The sequence below is a fragment of the Carassius gibelio genome, chromosome B11 (genome assembly GCF_023724105.1).
Source record: "Carassius gibelio isolate Cgi1373 ecotype wild population from Czech Republic chromosome B11, carGib1.2-hapl.c, whole genome shotgun sequence".
Classification (NCBI taxonomy): domain Eukaryota; kingdom Metazoa; phylum Chordata; class Actinopteri; order Cypriniformes; family Cyprinidae; genus Carassius; species Carassius gibelio.
Window position 1 is genome coordinate 916,545 of NC_068406.1, and position 26,275 is coordinate 942,819.

At 36.4% G+C, this 26,275-nt stretch overlaps 1 protein-coding gene across 6 annotated transcripts in view; it reads right to left on the reverse strand.

Moving 5' to 3' along the window:
- The window catches only part of LOC127967982 (band 4.1-like protein 1), a 363,306-nt gene that overhangs the window by 302,666 nt on the left and 34,365 nt on the right, over positions 1–26,275 (reverse strand). The gene's annotated exons all lie outside the window — the stretch shown is intronic.

Genomic DNA, 26,275 nt, shown 5'->3' on the forward strand with positions numbered 1-26,275 from the left:
GCAGGACTTTGTTGTGTTCAACACCAGTAGAATGTAGAAAAAAGAGCATTATTAATGCAGAAGAAAAGGTGCTACTGGATTAACCACAGTAATGCTAAATATTATCCAATAATGTGGATAACAAATATTATACTTGACAAAAACCTTACAACAGATTTAAACTCAGGACACTGGGCGCTGCCCACGAGGCTACAGGCCCCTAAGATTGCAATAATCTTACATGCAAAATGCTTAACTGGTAGCTGATGAAAGGACTTCTGAAAGGACACTGAAAATTATTGTTTTGCTCTCAGCATGGCTTACTGGAGAATTAATTGGACATGCAAGGTGTTGGATATTTTGCAGAACGCTACATTACCTCAAAAAACACTATGTATAAAGTACACTAGTGTTTCAAACAAATTAAAGTGCTAAATAATTATTATTTAACCTAAGTTCATTAACATGAACAATGAGCAATATTTGTTACAGAAGTAATTTTTTATTACAAAAAATAAATAAAAATAACAACAAATACAACTGTTCATTCGCATTAGCCTGGGTCCATTAAATAATATAGTTACAACTTTTGATCTCAAAAACGTGTTATTAAATGTTGAAATTAACTTTACTTAAAACATTCTCAAACAATATCTAGTGCAAGTCGTTGTCTGGATTCAAATGTAAAAAGGTTTGAAAATAAATAGCCTGTTAACTTTGCTGCTTTCTGTTTGACGTACTGCTGGTTTGTGATTGTAGCTCTGTGTAGCTTTGTATTTCTGTAGAATCTCTATCTTACATTCACTCTCTGTTGTTTAACGTGATAAAATATAACTTAATTCCCACCATATTTCTGATATTATCTATCAATCTAATCTGACGTGTTAGAATGCATGTTAGAATGCAGATTTCAGTGCCTAATTTCGGTGCCACTTAATGCCTTAGTGATAGACTGAAATATTTGTCCTGGTTCTCCAAAATGGACGTTAGAAGTATGGGTGTCGCTAGGCCATTTTTAGTGGGGCTATGGTGATTAGCTCCATAAACTGTTCACAAATTTGTGAAAAAAGTTATCTGTGTAGTTCTTTTTCATGAATGCAGTTTACAAAAGGTCATGTGGGAGCAATCAGTTTCCCATCTACTGTAAAGTTTTCGCTGCATTCCTGTCCTCCTGTATTTAAATGGTAAAATTTTGCGTCCCATATCAAATCAATACGTGGCGTGATTTGTCCCATATTTTACAAAGGGCAACACATATTTGAATAAACAAATAAGTATTCTGCACTGTTTATAATACTAATAGCAATTATAATGAAATCAGTTTCAAAAGAGGTATTGGAGAAGCTCATTTGCACCTATTTTGACGTCTTTGTTTCCATAGCGTCAGAGTCTCCAGAGCGCGTGCTGTTGAAGCCTTTTCACATGAGCACAGCATGCGGTAAACAAACCTGCGCAGTTTAAAGCATCTGGAGCTCACATCTGCCCTTTGAACTAGAGCTGAAACAACTAATCGATTTAATCGATTAAAATCGATTATTAAAATAGTTTTCAACTAATTTAGTCATCAGTTAGTTGCTAAACAACTTTTATTTGCGTAAGCAGCTAATTTCGTGCATATTTTAAATCTTCGGTGACCAAAGTGTGGCAGTAATGAGCCACAGCAGGTTTTATTCAGCCAGTATAGTATCATGTGCTTCCCGAACAGCTTTCTGCGGTCTCTGCAGCATTCAGTGAGATGACAGAGGCAGGCGGCAGTGGAGTAAGCTTGAAAAAGAAAAAGAAAAAAGCGGAAGATAAAACTAATCGAACGAAGTCATCGAAAGTGTGGGAGCACTTTACTTTAAGCCTTCAAAAAAGAAGAGTAAACTATAAACTCTGCACCACTGAACTGTTTAACTGTTTAAGACTTTTATTTGTGCAGATTCTCCAGTACAATGTTACAAAATTAGTCGTTACAAATTAGTCGTAAAAGCTGATAACACTGTTAACATTTAAAGCTTTACAAACATGTTCTGTGATCAGTTTGTCATTTACCAGTTCATCATTCAGTCTTGCAGCCTAATTATAGCTGAATGAGAGAGGTAAATGTTTAAATGTATTTGAAATGCACTTTTTTCAAAGTATTCACTGCTCTTTTTCACACAGCAGGTTTTTTGTGTGTCCAATTTTTTTTTCTTTTTTTTTCTGGACAACCTTCTGATGGATTTTACTTTAAAATGTGAGTTCCATTCAGGTTTCAAGCCATTGGCACTTTATTCAAAGGATTGTTTCCAATTCACAGCATAAGCTATAAAGCTGTGGAAAAAAATAATAAAATGCAATGTACTGCAGTCTTATTCTGTTTTATTCTTATTCTTCATGAAAATATTTTCTGAAAGATTCCTTAATAAGCTTTGTTCAGAATGTTAAACTACTTTAGGAGCCCTAAGAACTGCCATGGTGAAAAAATGATTTGAAATCTCCTTGCGAAATTTGCTAGAGTACGTATGGGTCAGTGTTTTGATTGCAGAAGAGTTCAACATAGGATTACTAACACATAATAAAACGCAACTCCAGGTATATTTTTGATGAGGATATGATGATGCAAAATGGTTAAAATATCTAAAAAGTCTCTGTTTAATGATAAAGACCCATTATTAATAACTTACTTGGGGGAAAAAATGGGCAAAACTTAAATATAAGTACACAAATTGATTAATCATAAAAATAATCGATAGATTAATCGATTATCAAAATAATCGTTAGTTGTAGCCCTACTTTGAACACAAGACTCTCCAGATGTAGCGCTGAATGGGAAAGTTATCAATTTGTCCGTCTAGTCACTAATGATGAACGTGTAGTTTGCAGAGAGGCATTTCAGTTGTTCACGGTTTACTGTCTGACTTAAAGGGATAGTTCACCCAAAAATGAAAATTGTGTCATCATTTACACACTCACAAGTTGTCCCAAACCTGTAATAATTTCTTTCCTCTGTTGAACATAAAATAAAATACTTTAAATAATGTGGGTAAACAAAAAGGTTCCGGGGCCCAATGACTCTGATAGCCTATATATATATTTAACCTTACTGTGGAATTTATAACCATCAGTTGTTTGGTTGAGACACATTTAAAGTATCTTCTTTTGTGTTCAACAGAAGAAAGAACTTTATCCAGGATTAGAACAACCTGGGTAAATTATGACTAATTACATTTTTATGTGAACCACACCTTTAAAGTGACAGACACATCTGTTCTTCTAAAGGTATAGGTCTATTGTTTTATTAAAATTTGGATAGTCTGTTAATAAAATATTCCATACATTATCAGTGCTTGGCAGACATAATAGGGTCATGAATGGGTTTCCCTTATTTGACTCGCTGAAGGTGGCAACCCTACACTCATGACACCAAGGCTGTTTCCTCCAGCGAAAAATCTAGTCCTACACATATAACACATATGTGTTTTAATTGTTGGCGATTTTAATATACATGTTGATAATGAAAAATATGCATTGGGATCAGCATTCATAGACATTTTGAACTCTATTGGGGTTAGACAACACGTAGAATTACATGTAGAAATTACACTCTAGATTTAATACTGTCACATGAAACTGATGTTGATGGTGTTGGAATTATGCAGCCAAGCGATGATATCTCAGATCATTATGTAGTTTTGTGCAAACTTCATATAGCTAAAACTGTAAATTCTACTTCTTGTTCTACTTCTAGTATGATAGAACAATCACTTTTACCACAAAAGTTTGCTTTGTAAGTAATCTTCCTGATGTATCCCGATTCCTTAGCATGTCCAAAACCTCAAAACATCTTGATGATGTAACAGAAATTATGGACTCTCTCTTTTCTAGCATTTTAAATACAGTTGCTCCTTAAAACTTAAGGAAGACTAAGGAAAACAGTCTGACACCATGGTATAACGAGCACACTCGCACACAAAAAAAAAAAACCGCCTGGAAAATGGAGTGCAGCTGGAGGAAAACAAAACTAGAGGTATTTCATATTGCTTGGAGGGGAAATAACATATCCTACAGAAAAGCATTAAAAACTGCTAGATCTGATTACTTTTTGTCACTTTTAGAAGAAAACAAACATAACCCCAGGTATTTACTCAATACAGTGGCTAAATTAACGAGAAATAAAGCATCAACAAGTGTTGACATTTCCCAACAGCACAGCGGTAATGACATTATGAACTAATGTACTTCTAAGATCGATACTATTAGAGATCAAATTGTAACCAAGCAGCCGTCAGCTATAGTATCCCATCAGATAGCATGCTATAGATCGCCTGAGGAACAATACCACTTATTCTCTTCTATAGGAGAGGAAGAATTGCATAAACTTGTTTCAATCATGTAAACCTACAACATGTAAGACCAAATTCCATCTTAGCTCCTAAAAGAGGCGCTTCCAGAAGTCATAGATCCTCTTCTGACTATTACTACAGTAGGTAGACAACTAGACATCGAAAATGGCCCTTCTACGGCCAAGGTTGCCGCCACCGCGGCGGCTGTAAAGTGCATTTACAGCTTTTGGCCACTGAGTGGCACTTTAACCACAAGTTATCAAACAAGCGCATCAAAGCACATTTTCGCAAATAGACATCAATTTTGCCTCGCTGATGTGTTACATTTGATGGCTTCAGTCAGGGAAAATGAAAGAAAAACACTCAAATATTTCATATATTTAATATTTAATATTCACAAATGAAAGTTTGGTACTTAGGAATTTATGTGGATTTCTTAGAACAAATTCAAGCAGGATAAATGTCAAGCCTGTGCCTGTGCCTGTGTCTGAGCCTGTGCTTATATTTTCTCTAAGCTACATAGCATTAAACCATATTTTAGGTTTGACACATTTTAAAGGTGTGCAGTATTATTTATACTATATGAATTATGTGTTATATTATTTAAAATAAATTCTGGTTTACTTTGCATTGGAGCATTAAAAGTGGTAGCCTATTTTAGGGGGTAGGCTACATGGATTAATATGGAAAATGTCAATATTTTCATTTATTATGCCTATATTTTAATTTATATTTTAAAATTCCTTTAAAGGGACAATAAGTAACTTTTTAGGTATTTTATTATCTAAAATCAATATTTTTATTCATAAATATGCCCTCAATGGTGTACAATTACCTATGCCAATGTTTAAACTAATCCTCGTAAATGAAGAATTTATTATCTTTATATACATGGGACGGGTAGGTCGATGGAGGCTTCCATGTAGTTCCGCCATCTTGCAAAACTATAATAGCGGAGAGGGACAAAAAGTACTAAGCCAACGCGTTTCCACAATGCGTTTTCGGTCAGAGCCAGAAACGCAGGTGCAGAGCAGTGAGAGGCGCTTGAAACTGCACTGGCAAGTTTAAAAGTCTGGATTGCATTCTTATTATGGACCATACATATGCCGCGCCACAGGAGAAGAAAACATCGTCGCCAAAACAGTCAAAAATAGAACGTAAAAGGAAACGTGACCGTAGATTACAGAAAACAAGAGTTAATGTCGGGGAAGCTTTTTCTAGGTGGAAAGAGCTAATGCTGGATAAAGATTTCAAAAGAGACGCTGAAGTGGCCTGTTTTCTTCTCGACAGGTAAATCAGTGTTACAATCTATATTATAATATTTTTTCTTTGCTTGGTTGTTATTATATAGATAGACAAACATTTATAGTTAAAAGTTAAACAGGCTATTTGATGAATAGCAGCTACTGAGTAATGTAGCGAAGGTGCTAAAAACTAGATTTGTAAGTTTTAGTTTTTGTAACCCAGAAATTCTATAGAAATATTTTAATAGAGCATACGATTTTTGATGAAAATTCATTGCTATTGCTAGACATAAATTGTACAAACCTCGGTTGCTTCTCTTCTCTGCCTTTGTAAACTTTCAATTCTATCAAGATCGTCTCTAGTAGCTGCCGGGCATCTTTGTCGTCGTGGTATTGACTCTCGCTCTCCTCCTCTTCCTCGTTCACCTCCTCGCCTAGATCCCACTAATCCACTGCCTCTCTGTCCTCTCCCTCTACCTCTACCTCTTCCTCTCCCTATTGTTGAATCATCTGATGATGATATCTAACAATGCACATAATTCAGAAAATAACGAATAAAAAAGACATAACTACTAATTACAATATTTCATGTTTTCCAAAGTCAGTAATTCATACTGTAACATTCGTTTGTTAGTTGTCATGTTGCAGTTTGTTTGAAATAACACACCTGTTCACCTGAAGGAAAACTCCACGGAGTGCTATTAGAAGACATCCTGTCAAAGCTTTTTGGTACATATCGCCTACCGTAGATGCAATGCGCATTTGAAAAAGCGAGGCGCTGGAGAGCAAATTTTGTTTGAATGCAAAATACAATTTCACCACTAGATGGGAGTAATTCCTACTTACAGTCCCTTTAATAAAACAACATGTATTTTTGTTATTAGTTACCTGTCCTTTATTTTAACACATAACTTCTTGGGAAAAAGACATTTGTCTGTACACTGATTAAGAAATTTTTGCATGTTTAGTAAAACGTGGGAACTGTATAATTTTGTTCCCATTATTAAGGCCTAATTAGCCTAAAACAATAAATTAATAAATTAAACCTGCATGATTTAGCTAAATCTTTTGAACTTTAAAGAATGTATGGATTAATAAAACATCCTCACTATTAAACTTAAGTTCTCATTATAATCAACAAAATGCAAACCATGTAAAAAAAGAGCTTTATTAATTGACAGCTTAAGTGATTTTAAAGGGAGCCTTCTCTACTTGCTTTTATGGCTGGGCGATAGCATATGGCCTAAAAAAAATCCTAGATTTGTTCAGAAAAAAAAAAATCTGATTTCTGATTTATCAATAAAAAAATTCAAAACAAAGTTTTAATATAGTTCTTTATCATTCATTTAACAGTCAAATTTGTAACTGAGACAAGACGATAAAAAAAAAACTGTAATGTTACTACCTTAATGCTGTAAAGACCTTTATTTTATTTTAATATTATTTATTTTTGTTAATACTAGCCCATCATGCATCTAACCATCCACTTTGTGTTAAGAGCTGTTCAGATTAAAACTGGCAGTGAGTCAGTGTCATGGATGAAGGACAGAGCAAGTGTAAATATATTTTCTAGTCTATATTTCCATCTCGTTATGCCACTGGTTTAGTTTTTTTCTTATATAACTTATTTGTAAATAGAGCAGTCACTGTCTGTGTCTACATCGGAAGCGAGAGTTGTCTTGCATGCCCCACTGCGCTTAAAATGTGTCTAAACTTGATGACATCACACTATAGTGTCAAATCATCTGAACACAGTGTCAGTACATTTCGTCATTAACAGAACGAGGCATCAGTTCACTGATGGGGATCGTGTCCAGTGTAGACAGCATCACTGGGTTCTGTTGTCTTTTGTTGGATCGCACCACTCGTGTCCGGTGTAGACCTAGCGTGCATTTTTTAATGGGTTATGTTACAGCTCTGTTTGTTTTTAATGTTTTTTATTAAATATTTGTATTTACTCCATGGTCATATCAACATATTATTTACCGCAATGCGACCAACAAAAGTAAAGCTTCGCGAGCCGAGCAACGAACATTGCTGCAGGTTGCTTTTTGGCAGATGGGCTGTGCTTGGGCTTCCGCGGTCGTCTTCATTTCGTCAGGAGAAACATCTCTCTCACTCAGCAGCAGAGTCTGTGAGCAGTAACAACTTCCCCTCCATGGCCAAAGTAATTCGGTATGTTTGAAATGTTATGTTCATAATAGGGATGTCAACGATTAATCGATGATCGATTAATTGTCGATAAGAGATGCAATCGATTAAGGCTATCGATGGTCGGTTAACCGATTCAATGTTGGGCTGCGTGCAGCTCATGCGCACTCAACACGTGCAAGCGGTTGTGAGTGACGGTGACGATATATAAAAGCATCATCATTCATTCACAATGTACAAATTAAGCTTTTAATGTGATTTAAACTTTAAAGTACATTAAAATAGAAACAACATAAAAGTTCTTCAACATTAAATGCAATAGAAATGTAGTTACTAATCATTTCATCAGATAACTGTTTTATATCGTGCGCTTTGCAGGGCTGCGGGACACAGTGACAGGACAGGTAGTCTATTCATTCCTACAACTTGTTAATTCATTCCTACGAATTATTAATGTGGCAATTGTCCATGTTTCATTAATTTTGTTCCCTAAATAACCCATGATTTAAGTGAAATAAGGGAACAAATTAATAAATCGAACGAATTCTTAATTCATGAAATCTTTAATTTCCCTTCCCATGTTTACCACAGTAAGAGATTCGAAAACAGTTATTAAAAGCGAAAGATAATAAAATAAACCTTTTTTTTTTTAAATAGGCTATGCGAAATATATCCGACTTAAATAGGCTAATTAAGATTAACGGATTTAAAACAGAAGTGTGGGCGCACCATAAGTTCACAAAAAAAAAAAAAAAGGATGACAACGCATTCTGTTTGTTTGCTTTATTTTACAAGAGCACAAATCTTCTGTTTTTATTGTGAGTGTGCACAAATGAAAGTAAACACTTTTGCGGAAAATATATATATTTTTTAATGTCTCAGCTGTTTCGATCGCCCCGGAGCCTGCTGCACACGTATATTCTAGCGATAGTTACATCGCAGTCTGTTCATTATCAAAATAAAATGTCAACTAAACATTAAAAGGTTACACTGGTCAGTTTAAATAGACCGTAGTATACCGGTCCTCTCTGCTGTTCCAAGGACGTTTTTGCTCATATGAAGAGGATCATCTTTTCCGTCTATATGCGAATGCGTGTTAAGTACAAGCCTAGTTTACATTATAAATAATAGTTTAACATTCAAATACATTGCGAATATGGAAACATTTCGATTTGTGCCGAATGAGACATGAGCAATAACCTCCAAATAAATCTAGCCATCCTCGTCTGCACGCATGCACTGTCACGATCTAATGCGCTGTATGCCGGATTTTTAAAAATCTGACATTTTCTAGGACAGAATCCAGCAGGATCAAATTAATGTGAGCAACTGTGTTTTGGTGCAGCAGCGCCGATGTAGTTCACTTAATGTGCAGCGCAGTCACACGCGCTCCACATTTCGGATAATTTTATACAATAATGTCAGTTGAAAACATTGCAATTGTGCTTTAAAATACAACAACGAGCACCACAAAACCATTTAAAGAGGCGCGTTCAGCGTTCTCCGTGCAGGATTGGAAACTGTCAACAAAGTAAAATGACCTCAAAAGTATGGCGCGCTCTCTTCATTTTATCAAATGATCATAATCGCATCTATTCATTTTATAATCCTGCTACTAGCATTTTATTCAGACTAAAACCTCTTTAATTCAAGTGAGAAAGCGTTTTGTGTGTGTGTGTGGCTTTTGCACATCCTGTCATACCGCTGACTGCGTGCCTGCAATAGACGCATTTTGCAGTATTATGGTTAACGATTAATCGATTAATTGATCGTTAATTTAAACGACGATCGATCATGGAAATAATCGAAATTTGACATCCCTAGTTCATAACATAGTCTATAAAAAATAAAAAAATAATAAAAATGAAAATAACAGGAGAGTTCCAAAGTGGCTTAGGCTATTGTGTGTAAACATTATTCACTATCAAATGCCAAACTAATAACATTGTAAGCATTAAATCTTTAATTGCTGCTTTATGCTGTGCAAATGTAACATCTGCATCCACTATTCATTCATTCAACTGCCAGAGGGAGCCGTCTCCCAAATGCTGAACACTGTCGCTTCTTTTCTCATCACTTCCTTTCTACACCTGTTATAAGCAATGTTGTTTGTGCAATATGTTGCGAAGTATTGCCAGTTTATCCTGTCTCTACCAAGCGTTTCTCATAGTCACGGATTGTTTGCTTGTGTATGTCTTTTGCCTGCCCTTGACCTTGTCTTTTGGATTGCTGATTTGGATTTGTTTGCTATCTGGATTGACGCTATTATATACGACCCTTGGCTTGCTTACTGACCACGATATCTGCTCTCCATTTGCCTCTGTTTGTGCTGTTGTGCTTAATAAAGCTCTGCACATGGATTCCAACCCACAACCGAGTCAGTCTTCGTTACAGAATACTTCGCCGGACCTTAATCCAGCAGAGTTATCTCAACTACAGGCCGCGTTCAGTTATCAGAGAGAGATGATACAGGAGTTCCAGGGCCAACTCTCATCTCTGCAAGCTGCAAACAAACACCTGACACGATACATTCAATCACTCCCACCAACCAGGCCTGATCCGGTGAGATTTTCTTTACCAGATAAGTTTGATGGTTCACCTGAAAAATGCAGGGGATTTTTGTGTCAGTGCACCATCTATTTTGGTAGCCAGCCTGAGGCGTTTCTGAGAGACTCAACTAAGTGCTCATTCATGATGTCATTGTTAACGGGAAGGGCTCTCGAGTGGGCATCAGCGGTTTGGGACCAGAATGATAGTATACGAACCTCATTTGATTACTTCTCCAAACAAATACGGGAAGTATTTGAATACCCAGCGGGTGGGAGAGACGTTTCAATGCAGCTACTACAGTTACGTCAAGGGAATCGCACTGCTGCTGATTATACAGTTGTATTTTGCACCCTAGCGGCACAGAGTGGTTGGAATGAGTGTTTAAGCAGGGCCTCAATCAAACACTACAGGCCGAACTGGCCTGCAAGGATGTTGGCTCAGATGTCCAGCAACTGATTTCAATGGCTAAAAAAATTTATAATCTGCTACGTAATAATCCACCGAGTTCGCTTGCTACTTCAATGTCCACCCCAACCACTAATTATCAGGAACCCGCTGAGCCCATGCAGATTGGTTTCACTAAATTCTCTGTGGAAGAAAAGGAACGACGCCGAGTTAATCGTCTGTGTTTCTACTGTGGTCAACTAGGTCATCAGTGTCGTTCATGCCCTAACAAGCCCTCCCAGATCAAAGTGAGTACGTCCTTAACTAATATGCTGACCAGTTGTTTTACTCTTCTCCTCACACTCAACCATGCTAATTCTGCTCACTGTGTTCCAGCACTAATTGACTCCGGTTCTGCCTTAAATTTGATTCATCATGAATTGGTCTGTGAACTCAACATACCTGTTATCCAGTGCATACCACCTATTAAAATCACTGCCATAAATAGCCAACCTACTGGTGGAGGAATTACCCATCAAACTGTGCCCGTTACTGTGAAGATTGGCCTGTTCCACTCAGAGACCATTTCTTTGTATGTCACATCTACACCACAACATCCAGTAGTATTGGGTAATCCATGGCTGACTATCCATGATCCACAAATTTCCTGGAGCTCCAAGAAGCTTACTAAATGGTCGCCATACTGTAACAGCCATTGTCTTCAACTCCAGTTACAATTTCCCTGTTTAACCACCAGTATTGAAAGCCCTGCATCTAATGAATCAGTTTTTATTCCCCCAGAGTATTCTGACTACAACGAGGTCTTCAGCAAAACCAAGGCCACCCAGTTACCTCCTCATCGCCCCTGGGACTGCGCAATCGAACTGTTACCGAACACTACACCTCCCAAGAGCAAAGTATATCCATTAAACATTCCTGAAACGCAGGCCATGGAAAAATACATTGAGGAGGCTCTAGTATCTGGTTTCATCCGTCCTTCCACGTCACCAGCAGCATTGGGTTTCTTCTTTGTTGAAAAAAAGGATGGAGGTCTACGTCCCTGCATAGATTACCGTGGTCTCAACACAGTTACTATCAAAAACAGGTATCCACTTGCATTAGTTCTTCCTGCATTAGAACAGTTACGTGAAGCCACTATTTTCACCAAATTGGATCTGCGCAGTGCCTATAATTGAATCAGAATCAGAGAAGGTGATGAGTGGAAGACCGCCTTTATCACCACTAGGGGGCACTTTGAATACTCCGTTATGCCGTATGGCCTTGCCAATGCCCCGTCTGTTTTTCAATCATTCATTAATGAGATTTTCCGTGACCTGAATCACTATGTTATTGCTTACATTGATGATATTCTGATCTATTCAGACACGTGAGCAACACATCAATCATGTAAGAAATGTTCTGTCCCAACTACTGGCTAACAGTCTATATGTCAAGGCAGAGACGTGTGAGTTCCACGTCTCTAGTACCACCTTTCTTGGTTACAAGATAAGTCACAAAGGAGTAGAGATGGACACTGGAAAGGTTGAGGCAGTCACAGAGTGGCCACGTCCTACCACGCTTAAGGAGCTACAGAGATTCTTGGGATTTGCTAACTTTTATAGGTTTATCCGTAACAACAGTTCCATTGCAGCCCCTCTAACCTCATTGCTTAAAGGCAAACCAAAGAAATTATCTTGGACTCAGTCTGCCCAAACAGCCTTTGAGACTCTGAAAACTAGTTTTACTACAGCCCCAATTTTGAAACATCCGGATCCTGACTTGCCATTCATTGTAGAAGTAGATGCCTCTGACTTCGGCATTTGAGCAGTTCTGTCGCAGAGACATGGGAACCCTGTAAAAGTATTTCCCTGTGCTTTTTTTTCCAGAAAGCTAACAACCGCAGAAAGGAACTATGATGTGGGTAATAAGGAACTGTTGTCAATTAGCAGCACTGGCAGAGTGGAGACACTGGTTGGAGGGAGCTCGCCATCCTTTCCAGGTTATTACGGACCACAAGAATTTAGAGTACATTAAGTGTGCTAAACGTCTCAACCCTAGACAAGCCCTTGGTCATTATTTTTTCACTAGGTTTCAGTTCACAGTCACTTACCATCCAGGAAGCAAGAACGGCAAGGCTGATGCGCTTTCACGACGATTTGATTCAAATGAAACTTCTTGTTGTCAAGGTCCTATTCTACCTCCTTCAGTGATTGTGGCACCCATTCGCTGGGATATAATGGAGGAACTACAACGTGAAAGACAAACAGAAACCACGCCACCAGATTGTCCCCCTGACCGTCATTATGTCCCTGGGTCTCTCCGCCAACGAATTATACAATGGGTGCATACATCTTTAAGCTCCGGGCATCCTGGTATTCAACGGACAGTAGAAATGGTAACTCCTTTTGATGGCCTAATCCATTTAATGATGTTTCTATGTATGTCAAGTCTTGCAGTGTGTGTGCTCAGTCCAAGACACCACGAGAACTACCTGCTGGTCTTCTTGAACCTCTACCAATTCCTCAACTTCCCTGGTCACACCTGGCTGTGGTCTTCGTTACAGATCTGCCCAGCTCCAATGGCTACACCACGATCCTGGTAATTATTGATCGTTTCTCTAAGTCTTGCCGTCTTATCACACTAAAGTGCCTACCCACAGCTATGGAAACTGCACAAGCATTGTTTCACCATGTTTTCCGTGTTTATGGGATACCAGAGGATATAGTTTCTGATAGAGGTTCGCAATTTACATCTCGTGTGTGGCAAGCTTTCTGCAAGCAACTGGACATTAATGTGAGCTTAACATCTGGCTATCACCCCCAGGCTAATGGACAGGTTGAGAGATTAAATCAGGAATTGGGACGTCATCTCAGATCTTATTGTAGTCTGGAACAACAACGTTGGAGTGACTTTTTACCTTGGGCGGAATATGCACAGAACTCACTCACTCATTCATCTACAGGACTCACCCCCTTCAAGTGTGTTCTAGGTTATCAGCCTCCTATGTTCCCTTGGTCTGGGGAACCTTCTGAAGTGCCTGCGGTGGACGATTGGGTCAGAAGAAGTGCCTGCGGTGGACGATTGGGTCAGAAGAAGTGAACGTGTGTGGGACAGTGCCCATGTGAGGCTGCAAAGGGCGATAAGAGCTCAGAGGATCAAGGCAGACCGCAGGAGGCATCCCCATCCCAACTATCAGCCGGGTCAGAAGGTCTGGTTGTCGCCTCGGGATCTACGGTTGCGGTTTCCCAGCAGGAAGCTCAGCCCACGGTATGTAGGCCCATTTCGTATATTACGGCAGATTAATCCAGTAACTTACAGGCTTGAGCTTCCTGCTCATTACCGTATCTCTCCTTCTTTTCATGTATCTCTATGGTCCAGAGGAGAGATCATGGGTGGCTGCCAAGGACATTCTAGACCCATCGTTGACTCAGGAGTTCCACCAGGCAAACCCTACTCGTCCTGCACCCAGACCAAAGGGACGGCCTCGGAAAACACCTGGAGGTGTTCATAGAGGGAGGGATTCTGTAACATCTGCATCCACTATTCATTCATCCTTCCTGTCTACACCTGTTATAAGCCATGTTGTTTGTGCAATATGTTGCGAAGTATTGCCAGTTTATCCTGTCTCTACCAAGCGTTTCTCATAGTCACGGATTGTTTGCTTGTGTATGTCTTTTGCCTGCCCTTGACCTTGTCTTTTGGATTGCTGATTTGGATTTGTTAGCTATCTGGATTGACGCTATTATATACGACCCTTGGCTTGCTTACTGACCACGATATCTGCTCTCCATTTGCCTCTGTTTGTGGTTGTGCTTAATAAAGCTCTGCACATGGGTTCCAATCCACAACCGAGTCAGTCTTCATTACAGCAAATTTGTGGTGAAAATAACAGTACATCTTCGCCAGTTATTTTATCTAAAAAGATTGATGAATTTCTTCAAGATTTCAAAATCATTCAAAATCATAAAATGTTAATGTAGTAGCACTGTAAGACTACATTTGTTTGAATGCATTATTGCGAAAGCGATTGCATGTGAATGTGCTGTAGCCGTTTAAATCATGCCCTAACACAAAAATAATCGGTAAAAGGAAAAGACAAACTCCTGGAGAACTAGCCTGTAACATCCCACTCGACTATTGCAGTCATTATAATCTTCTGATCAAGCCATAGCTAAATATGTTTAACGTGAATTCTTGCTGAATATGCAGTTATATTACAGACTGTTGGCATGAATTGTACTCGTGACGGATCACTCTTGGAGAAACCACGATGCTCAGACTCTTAAAGAAATCTGCTCCTCGCTCCAGTCAGAATCACTCCACTCCGCTCATACTCTGCTCGGCAGCATGCCACTGTGGCAGACTCGTGGGGGAGGGTTGAGCCCTGAGTGGAGCATTGGTGGATGTTAAATAGAAAACCAATTTTCCTTCAAACAAGCCGATGTAAATTACACATTCGAGTTAATCAATAAAATCAATTTATCCACCAGCCCTACTTGTTTTCATATAATTTAATATAAAAAATTTGCAGCTGCATTTAAATGTAGGTGTGTAAAATATGTGCAAGGTTTGTGCGGCACGTGATGCTGAGTGCCATGTTGAGCATTTATTCTTAATTGTTTTATCTTCATTACAAATCTTGTTTGGTTTTATTTTGGATAATTGCATGTAACAAATAATTCATGTTGTAATGCATATGCAAAATGTGAATTAATATGAATATTTAAGTGTTTGTGCAAAAATTATTAATGCGCATTAATGACAGGGGGTGCCCTCTCATCACTTTAATTTTTTCCTGATAATGAATTTACTTAAAATTGTGGTGTCTCACATACATTAAAAAATATATCTACAGAAAGCTTGAAATGTCTTTTAAACGAAAAAGAAAGATTTGTGTAATCTGTGAAGGTTCCATTGCTCTCTTCGGAGAGAGCCAGCACTGTGAATTTCATCTTGCAACCGACAAGAAAACATTTGTTTATTAATAAATAATTAAAATGTCAAATTTTTCACAATTATTACTTCTGCATGTGCTTTGTGGCAAACTTAATGCATGTGCTTGAGCATGGAATATATTAACACTTGATTATGTAAATTTAATATAAACGTCTGAGTAGATGAATAATGACAAATGAATGACTACACTCTTACATGAGTGTTTGTAGGACTGTTAGGAGAGGTGGGGGTGTAGCTGCTCTATTTAAAGATGTCTATCAATGAAAACAAGTGTCATTTTGTCAATACCTGTCTTTTGTATATCTAGGGATTGTGCTGAAAGTACTTTAACTATACTTTAAATGTACTTTAACTGTAACCATTCAATACAGTATTGTGTTGTACAGTACTGAATTGTTACAAGTTATAGGAGAAGATATATATATATATATATATATATATATATATATATATTTATTTATTTTTTTTTTTTTTTTTTTTTTTTTTTTCTTCATTAAGGTCTACCAAAAGTTTATGCTCAGGTAGCCTATAGTTTTCACTGTATACTTTGATAAATTACTGCTTATTAAAAGCTAACGTTAATCAGATTAAGAGCTTTGATTTTCTCTTTGCATTGTGTTGTTTGATTAACATTGATGGCCCAGGTGATTGCATATATATTAACTCACATTGGATTTTCTCACAGCTGTTCATAAACTAAAGAACTAAACTGTTTTTAAGTGAATACACTCCAAACTGACCATTTTATACATATTTTTGGGTGTATTCAATTGTTTGGACGCACACACGAGCCCGAAGTGTAATCTTCTTCCCCATTTTGGAACATGCACATAATTTAGTCTCTTTTCAAGTCTCTTGTGAAGATTGTGCTTTCAGCATTTTATCAAAATTGTCCCACAATTTAGCATCAGTAAAGACTGCATTTTACAACAATCATGATTGCGCTGATCCTGATGTTGAGTTCAGTTTTTAGGGAGGAATGAACATGCGCCACTGTGAAGGGAAAGAAGTTGTGCTAGTCGAAATTTCTTTTTTTATGAATCTTGGAAGTCAATATTAAAATAAACAATAAAATGTACTTAATATCACAGCCTCAGCCCTAAAGTGTAAGCAGACATTTTATTATTTAGTTCTCTACTCTGTCATTAAAAAAGGCTTTCATGTTGTAGCTACTCAATATGAGCGAGATCTCTCTTCTGAATTGTGAATAGCAAAAAAGCATCATAGACAAATGTTCTAATATTATTCAATATGGAAAGAGCTGATGACTCTGGCATGATAGAATTTGCAAGATAATGTCTATATAACAGTTATAAATGTATGTGTATTTTCTTAATTTATCCAGGACCGACAGCAGAACAGTTAACGTTAGAGCTTATCGATACAAATAATTTAGCCCGGGCCCATTTAATACTGGCTTTCGGTACCCATCCCTTCACACACACACACACAAATTTACTATGCATTCTCAAAAGTCTCTCCAAAATCCAGGCTAGTCAGATTCTACTGAAGATTCACATAGACTAAATAACTGGAATAGTCTGAACAGTATGGTGGAAAAAAAGTTAACAAAGAATATAGTCATTTCAGAGAGTTGCAGATATGTGGTCATGATTGGCATGTGCTTGGATGCCAAGCGGAGATCCTGTCATGAACAGTAAAAGACAGTTTTCTTAAAAACAGTAAGTCAGTGTTGTCTCACACAGTGCCTGTCATACACTGCCAGACTCATATGAGACCCTTCAGCAAACAAACTCCCTCCACTGTCAGCTGGCACTGGTTTTGATCTTGAGAAAGATGGAGAAAGATAACATGATAGAGAAATTGGAAGGAGGATAGAAACACAGAATAGAAAAGCATCATATAATCGTTTTAATTATCGTGCTAACACCAACCAATATTGTTAGTTATTTGCAGTGGTGTAATGTAACAAAGTAATAATACTTCATTAGAGTACTAACTATTTTTTGGGGAGCATCTGTACTTTATTTGAGTTTTATTTCTGTTCAAACTTTCACTTTTACTCCACTACATTTCTTAATTAAAATGCATACTGTTACTCTGATACATTTTCCCGAAGCATATTCATTACTTGCTACAAAATAAAGTTGGAAGACCACAGACTGCAGTCTGAAGTCGATGCTGGTCTGTGCAATATACACTATATTGTCTGCAATAATATGGTAAGTGTTGTTGTAAATACGTGCGATCTGGCTTTATCAATTATATCACCTACACCAAATCACAGATAACACTGAATTAACATTCAAAATTTAAGGCATTCTGACTTGTAGATAGCAAAAATTTATATTTATTTTTTTATATTTATAAAATTGAATATAGTTAATCTATATCACACAAAGAGTGCAGTTTTTTTCTCTCCAGATCAGCATGATAATATATATGTAATAATAATTGTATACAATTTTAAGTTAGCATTAAGTGACTAACATTTTAGTCACAATATTGACTGTTTTTGCTCAATTTACCTGCACCTGCAAGTTAAATGCTTCCATGTCCGTTTCAGTCCGGTGCCGTTCTCATTTTCCCATCCAGCGCCACGTCGTTTAATTAGCAAATGCATTTGCGCTCATTTTTGCGCCCATGGGCGTGCTGGTCTAAAAAAGAGGTGTGTTCAGACGCATTGCTGGCGCACTGCTAAATGTATAGGTATGGACGATAAATTGACGTATGGACATCCATACCTCAATGTCAAATACAGAAATGTTAATCCATTATTGTAATTAATGGATTATTGTAATGCTTTATTGGGTGGTTGTTCTGCACGCTTAATAAACAAAATCCAGCTGGTTCAAAATGAAGCGACTAGTGTTCTAGAACCAGGAAGTATGACCATATTAGCCCGGTTCTGTCAACACTGCACTTTCTACCTATTAAACATCGTCTAGATTTAAAAACCTTGCTTAATACTTATAAAGCCCTGAATGGTTTAGCACCTCAGTATTTGAATGAGCTCTTGTTACATTATAGTCCTCCACGTCCGCTGCATTCTCAAAACTCTGGACATATTGATAATGATTAAATAAACATTTTACTAGTTAGACTTTTTCCAAAGACTTTTTCCAAACTATAATTCCTGACTAAATGTATAATCAAGTTACATATTATGAAGTTTCAATAACAATATACAATACTACACCATTCAAAATCTTGATGTAAATTATATAAATGCAACAAATAAATGTATCTGTAACAGATGTAACACAATGCTGTTATTTCAATGTATCCCCCCTAAAAAAACTGAAAAAATATTCTGAGCTCTTTTCAACATTATTAATAATAATAATAATAATAATAATAATAAATGTTTTTTTTGTTTTTTGTTTTTTAACTGAAAAAAGCACAAATGTCAGGACATGAAAAAACTTCTCAAGGCCCCAAAAATACCCTTAGACTCCAGAGGGTTAATGATGTGAGTGAGTGCAGGTACAGTAGGTGGCCAGCCTTTCTGGGGCTTACCGCCGCAGCAGTGCCGTAACTGTAACTGTAATTCTGTTGCGTGTTAAAATCATTCGCGAAACTACCGCCAGGTGGCGCAAAGGGACGGATTGCGAAATGAATGTAATTGTAAAATGAGATAAAAGAATGAAGTAAAACAACAATAACAAAAAGTTTTACAATTTGTTAATTTATTTTAAATGTAGGATAGTCTTAGACTACAGTCTACTAAAAAGAAGATTTTAACACAAAGGAAAAATGCTATTTTTATTAAACAGTAAATAAATATAAGGCCTATATGTGTATATATATATATATATATATATATATATATATATATATATATATATATATATATATATATATATATATATATATATATATATAAGCTAAATGTTTTAATTTCATTTTCATTTCAATTCATTGTTGGTTTAAAAAAATCTTCAGGTTCCATATGCAGAGCGAAATGGGAACGGTCCAGCATTTAGCAATAATTAGTATTAACTCTGTTATTATTCTTGATTTTTTAAACTACCAGCATTTTTAAATTATGCCTTATGTGTGACCAAAAATTAAGTATTATTTGTTTCAGCTGTTTGATCATGCTGGTGCCTCGCACACATATTCACTGGAAACAGCAGTCGTTCACCAGATATTCGGAGTGAGCACTTTGACATATTGTTAATTATGATATTAACAATATGTCAGTATAACAGTATTTTTTTTCATCAATACTGAAAAGCACACAGCCTATTTACCATACCATGAATAATAGTTAAGCTTCAAATGGGCAACATCACAAATATGGAAACGTTTGATTTCTCCCGATTGAGAAAGCCCAAGCTTACCTTATGCTTAGCTTTAAATTATTATTATTATTTTTTTTGTTTTTTATTTTTATTTTTTTACTAAGCCTATGTTATTATATACTGCAATTATATTTATCCACTAGAATTATATATTTTTAATTATTGTTTTGTTCTGAAAAATTTGTTAAATTTAAAGGATTTGTTGTAAAATATTTTCTAATAGCCTATTTTTTTTCCTCTCACAAACTCTGATTTATTTTTTAGCGTGTTAAAAAAAAAAAAAAAAAAAAACATGCAGCAAATGAAAATAGATGATTGATCCGTTAAAATGAAACCTATACACGACTCATATTTTTTTCCTCTGACAAACGTAATTTATTTTTTAGCGTGTTTAAAAAATGTAAAATAAAGAAAACATTTAGCAAATGAAAATAGGCGATTAATCCGTTAAAATGTGTTACTCTTGGTTAACAGTAATTATAATTATTTTACTTCAGAAAAGAGCCTGGGACTAATTTTAGGTTATCCATGTTTTGTTTTGTTTTTTCAGTCTGAAAATGACTTTGTTCATTACATTCACTTCACGTGATCTGGCGCAGATCAGCCTCCCGCAAAGCTCAGCTGTGAACGATTTAAAAATGTTTTATATAAAGCTGTGGTTCTCAACCCGCGGCCCATCACGAATTCAAATGCGGCCTGCACCACATGCTGAAAAAAAAAAAACTTTATCAGTTTGTAAAATTGTATTGGTTACATCAATTAAAAGAAATATGCTACTATTGAAATATAAGCTATATCCTAATGTTTTTATGTGATTTTTTTTTCTTCTTCATATATTATTTTCAGACATGAGCACTGGCATAAGCATTTAACGAACACATACAAGCACGCACTTTGGCAGAATTCAATTCAAATAGTCATCAACAGCCATTAGGTAAATTGCCTTTAAAGGGGGGGTGAAATGCTCTAAAGAATCACGAGTGCCAATAGGCTTTTGCGTTGAGAGCGTTTGGAAGCTGTGACACCGTGAGGACAAAACCAACCAAAACAAACCATGGCTGACAGTCAGATTCAGCGTATATTTATGATCCAGAATCAGATCCAGAGGCTGAAATTTAACAAGAGCAGCATCAGCAACAACGTCTCTATGTGGTATGTACTGAAACTGTATATATTTGCTTAGCGCTTTTGGAAAATGACTAAGTTCCACTTTGTCGTCTTTTTATTTATTTATTTATTTTTGGAACAGAAATACTCCTTCAAACGTACAACTTAATTTTTTAAACTTTGTCCATGTTTAGCATGGGAATCCAACTCTTTAACAGTGTAAAAAACTCAGTATGCATGAAATAGCATTTTACCCCCCCCCCCCCCCAAAGTAAAATTGTGCATCAGAATGGACAATTTTGTTTTTTAAGGGAGAAAAAAAAAGAAATTATAAAAATGCCAGCGAATGAACATGTACAAACTGTCAATAGTCGCAGTATCAGTATTGAAGGAGAAGTGCTGGATTTTCGTTTTTTTTTTTTGCCCCGCAACTCACTTGAAGAAGTTCAGATAAATGGAAACACCATACACTATGTAACAATCCTTAATTGAAGAAATGTGGCAAAATATCTCAAGAGAGAACCTCATATTATTGAATTCAAAAGTGCTTTCCATATTTGGATCAAAATAGGCTACATTTGTGAACGCACATTTTCTGAAATGTTGCGCGTCAGGTCATGCAAGCCTGCATCTTAAAGCCTCTGTCAAACTTTTGGCGTCCGCGACACGAGTACGCTATGGACCGCTAGGTAGGCGTGATGTAAAAATTGTCATTGGAGAGTGTGTACCGAGGCTCTGAGCAGACGACCGCGCGGACAGGTGCGCCTGGTCAGTAGGCTTCAAAAGCAAAATTGCACATGTGCAGGCAGAGTGAAGAAGCTCATTGCTACTCGAACCTGTGCAATCCGTCAATAAAAGAATATAAAGACAGTTAGATGTGCAATAATTCTGGGCAGAGCTGGCCATCAGCCTGCGCATTTAGAGGTATAAATTGAAGAAGTCTGCGTCCGCACTGGCCGTGTACGCGTCCAGATTGCTCATGCGGAAAGTATAACACAGGCGTTACAATCACAACTTCTTTGTGTTACTCCTTTCAAGCTGAATCTCACACAGCATGCTCCCGACAGCATCAGGTGTTTTATTTATGGGGAGTAGAATTGTTTATTTCAATGAATGTAATAGATTATATATCATAATAGTTAGGGTATGATATTATAAATCAGGTTTGTTTGTATTGCTGACGTAATATGTAAATTATATGCTTAGACTTGCACTTAGACCATAGTGCGGCCCGCTGGAAAAAAAAGGTTGAGAACCACTGATATAAAGGTTGCTGTCCCATTTTATACAGGAATTGTACATTTAAAAAAAACCGAATTATATTGTTAGTTCTAATTATATTGTTAACACAAGTTCATTTAGAACTTTTTTTTAACTAATAAACTCCTTGAGAATTTAAAGTTAGTTTAATAGTATTTAAATTCAAGTTTTAAAAAAAGGTTTTAATTGCTTAAATTATTTTTATTAATTAATAATATGTTATGTTTATTCTTGTAAAAAAATATGTGTTTATTCTTTAGGAAAACAAGGGAAAAAATAAGGGACAATCCGAATATTGAGTAATTTTGACCATTATAGAATTGTGACTTTAAAGATTAGTCATTTAGGTCGTAAAAATACTGTGAAATTAATAATGGCATGGATTTTAGAGCATAACAACTGAAGGTTTATGAAACGTTAGCCAATAAAGCATTTTTTTTAAACAACGTAACTTAAAGTTGTGAACTAAAATATTATTTCAACCATACAGCATGTGAATAAATAAAATGCATAATTTTCATAACATTTCATTATTCATAAAATGCATAACGTTTTTGGTGTTTGGATATGTACTTCAATATAATGAGCTCCAAGTTTAAGAATAGTCCTAGACTTCTCTCTCTCTTTGACAGCATTAGCTTCCTTCCGTTAGACTTTTCCTGCCTTGCTAAATCTTGGGCTCATGATCAATAAGTTCGCCTCAATCTGATTCAGTAAAGTCAAACCACAGACAGTGAAGCCTCGGAGACCCGCGCGCTGTGAGGCGGGAACAGAGGACCCCGCTTGGTCTTAAAGCCTCCCGCAAACATCCACGATCACAAATAACAATGATTTTCGTAAAATAATGATTAATTATTAATTGATGATTTGTTATTATCATTATGGTCTTGTGAAAATAATAATATGGGCTGCGAGAAAATTATGAAGTGTAGTGTAGGCATGTTTCAGCCCAGTAACACACCGTTCCTCAGAGCCAAAACACAGACCGAATTGTGTTCAGCTGGAGGGGGTTGGTTTTGTATAGTTATTCATGGCTTGTGGGGTCGGGATAAAGGTGTGAATTGCTCTTTCATATGGACAACGTCTTATGAGGCTTTCACTTGCTGAAACGGTTTATATAGGACTGTTGTTTTGGTTATGTTCACAGTACTGGCTCTCTCCGACGAGAGAAATGCAACATTCACACATTACACTATTCCTTTTCGTTTAAAAACATTTCAAGCTTCCTGTAGATATATTTTTAATGTACCTATGTGAGACACCATGATATTATGTTAATTAAAAAATTATACATTCATTATCATGAAAAATTAAAGTGATGAGAGGGCGCCTCCCTGTCATTAATGCACATTAATAATTTTTGCACAAACACATGAATATGAGCTTCTTATCACAAGTAAAATTCATGCAAACAGCCAACATATTTAGCTTGATCAGAAGGTTGACTGCAAGAGTCGAGCGGGATGTTAAGAGTTAGTCTGTTTCTTTTACTGATTATTTTTGGGTTAAAGCATGATTTAAACAGATTCACACTCAATCGCTTTCGCAATAATGCGTTCAAACAAATGTAATCTTACAGTGCTACATTATCAGCATGCTATCTGATTTTGAAATCTTGAAGAAGTTAATCGATCTGTTTAGATAAAATAACTGACAAAGATGTTATTTTCATCACAAACTAAATTTTCACAGCAGAAAGCAGCAATTAAAGATGTAGATAATGCTTACAATGTTATTAGTTTGGCATGTGATATAGGGAAAAAAGTTTACACATAGCTTAAGCCACTTTGAAACTCTCCTGTTATTTTTTTTAATTATTATTATTATTATTGTATATGCTTTGTTATGAACATAACATTTCAAACATACTTAAATACTTTATTCACGGAGTGAAGGCGGAGAGCGTGTTTCTGGTATCAGTTCGCGCGGAGGGGAAGTTGTTGCTGCTCACAGACTCTGCTGCGAGTGAGAGAGATGTTTCACCTGACGAAACGAACATCCACCAAAAATCAACCTGCAGCAATGCTCGTTCATCGACTCGCCAAGCTTTACTTTTGTAGGTTGCATGGCAGTAAATAATTCAATAATATGACCATGCAGTCAATACAGATATTTAATAAAAACGTTAAAACAAGCAGGGCTGTAAAATAAAACAATAAAAAACGCATGCCAGGTCTACACCGGTCTGGAGTGGAACGATCGAACAAAAGACAACAGAACACAGTGATGGACACACTGGACACAATCCCCATCAGTGAACTGATGCTCGTTCTGTTTATGATGAAATGTTCTGACACTGCGTTCAGATGATTTGACACTATAGTGTGATGTCATCAAGTTTAGACACACACATCAGGGCACAGATGACAACTCTGGCGTCCGGTGTAGACACAGTCAGTGACTGCTCTATTTACAAAAAAGTTCTATAAGAAAAAAAAAAATCTAAACCAGCGGCATAACGAGATGGAAATATAAACTAGAAAAAATATTAACAGGTCTTCCATCCATGACACTGACTCACTGCTGAGCTGCCAGTTTTAATCTGAACAGCTCTTAAAGCTGAGTGGATGGTTAAATGCACGATGGGCTAGTATTAAATTAATCATCTTGTTGCAGTTATAAATTTGACTGCTAAATGAATGATAAAGAACTATATTAAAGGTGCTGTAGGGAACTTTTGTAAAAAAATATTTTTTACATATTTATTAAACCTGTCATTATGTCCTGACAGTAGAATATGAGACAGATAATCTGTGAAAAAAATCAAGCTCCTCTGGCTCCTCCCAGTGGTCCTATTGCCATTTGCAGAAAGTCATGCGCTCCCGGTAAAAAACAACCAATCAGAGCTGCGGTCCGTAACTTTGTTTGTGTTCAAAATGTAGAAAAATGAACATAATAAGCGAGTACACCATGAATCCATTTTCCAATCCGTATTTTTAGCTTGTCCTGAATCACTAGGGTACACCTATAATAAGTGTTTATATTCTGACTATTTTAGATTGCTTCGGGGGTACCGCGGCGGAGTAACCCAGTACCTTTGTGATTCTTCATAGACATAAACAGAGAGAAGTAGCTCCGGCTACAATGTTCTTCCGCAAGACGCAAGCAGTTCTGTTTATTAACCGCTAGAGCGTCAAAAGTTCCCTACTGCAGCTTTAAAACTTGTTTTGTAAAATTTCTTCGTCATTTGAATATTGATTTAAAAAACAGTTTAAATCATAAATCAGATTTTTTTTTTCAAAAAAAAAACAATTTGGATTTTTTTTTAGGCCATATAATATTACCCTACTAAGAAGGTTCCCTTTAAAATTACTTTAGTTGTCAATTACTAAAGCTTTTTTTTACATCGTGTGAATGTTGTTGATTATAATGAGAGAACTTGCGTTTAATCGTGAGGACGTTTTATTAATTCTTTAGAGTTTCAAAGATTTAATCGTGCAGGTTTAATTTTATGCGTTTCTTGTTTTAGGCAAATTAGGTCTAAATAATTGGAACCCTTTTCCCAATAGGTTATGTCAAAATAAAGGGCAGGTAACGAATAACAAAAATGCATGTTGTTTTATTAAAGGAAAAAATATATTTATATTTAAAATATAAATTAAAATATAGGCATTAAATATTAAAATATTGACATTTTGCATATTAATCCATGTAGCCTACCCCCCTAAAATAGGCTAACACTTTTAATGCTCGGATGCAAAGTAAACCACAATTTCTTTTGAATAATATAACGCATAATTAATATAATATACAGTATTGTTCAAAATAATAGCAGTACAATGTGACTAACCAGAATAATCAAGGTTTTTCGTATATTTTTTTATTGCTACGTGGCAAACAAGTTACCAGTAGGTTCAGTAGATTCTCAGAAAACAAATGAGACCCAGCATTCATGATATGCACGCTCTTAAGGCTGTGCAATTGGGCAATTAGTTGAATTAGTTGAAAGGGGTGTGTTCAAAAAAATAGCAGTGTGGCATTCAATCACTGAGGTCATCAATTTTGTGAAGAAACAGGTGTGAATCAGGTGGCCCCTATTTAAGGATGAAGCCAACACTTGTTGAACATG